Consider the following 1,022-nt stretch of genomic DNA (forward strand, 5'->3'; position numbering starts at 1 on the left):
GGCCTAAGTTGGCCAAAAGTACCGATAGAGTACCCACAAGTAGCACTGAGTTGGCCTAAGTTGGCCAAAAGTACCGATAGAGTACCCACAAATAGCACCGAATGGGCCTAAGTTGGCCAAAAGTACCGATAGAGTACCCACAAGAAGCACTGAGTTGGCCTAAGTTGGCCAAAAGTACCGATAGAGTACCCACAAATAGCACCCAGTTGGCCTAAGTTGGCCAAAAGTACCGATAGAGCACCCAAAAGTAGCACCCAATTGGCCTATGTTGGCCAAAAGTACCGATAGAGTACCCACAAATAGCACCCAGTTGGCCTAAGTTGGCCAAAAGTACCGATAGAGCACCCACAAGTAGCACCCAATTGGCCTATGTTGGCCAAAAGTACCGATAGAGTACCCACAAAGAGCACCCAATTGGCCTAAGTTGGCCAAAAGTACCGCCAAGTAGCACCATAGAGGCCCGAGTAGAGCGAAATGTGGGCCAAATTGAACATTTGAAAATTTTTACAAGTCCAGAAAATTTTCTAAGTCCAGAAAATTTTCTAAGTCCAAAGAGTTGGACAAATTTCCTTAGGCCCAAAGGTTGCACTGAATGTTCCTAAGTTGGCCATCAGTACCCATGAAGTATCGCGAAGGTTCACCCGAAAGACACAATACGCCCTAAAGTACCCACAGAGTACCCACAAGTTGCACCCAATTGGCCTAAGTTGGCCAGAAGTACCGACAAGTACCACCATAGAAGCCCGAGTAGAGCGAAATGTGGGCCAAAGTACCGAGTAGTTGCAACAAATGCCCAAATGGATACCAAAATGTGGTACCAAGCACCTAACTGTTGCAACAAATGCTAGCTTTCTGAGCAAAAGCTGTGGACCAATTTCGTAGAAGAACCGCCTAGGCGAAAAGGCAAAAATCGCCGAAGCTGGCCCGCTCGCAGAGCTCGCGGGCCAGGAGATACTCATAGGGCGATTTACTAGAGTGGGGAACTTGAGAATTTTTGTGTCCGAGACTTTGGGCAACTTCGC

The sequence above is a fragment of the Anopheles funestus genome (genome assembly GCF_943734845.2).
Source record: "Anopheles funestus chromosome X unlocalized genomic scaffold, idAnoFuneDA-416_04 X_unloc_92, whole genome shotgun sequence".
Classification (NCBI taxonomy): Eukaryota; Metazoa; Arthropoda; class Insecta; order Diptera; family Culicidae; genus Anopheles; species Anopheles funestus.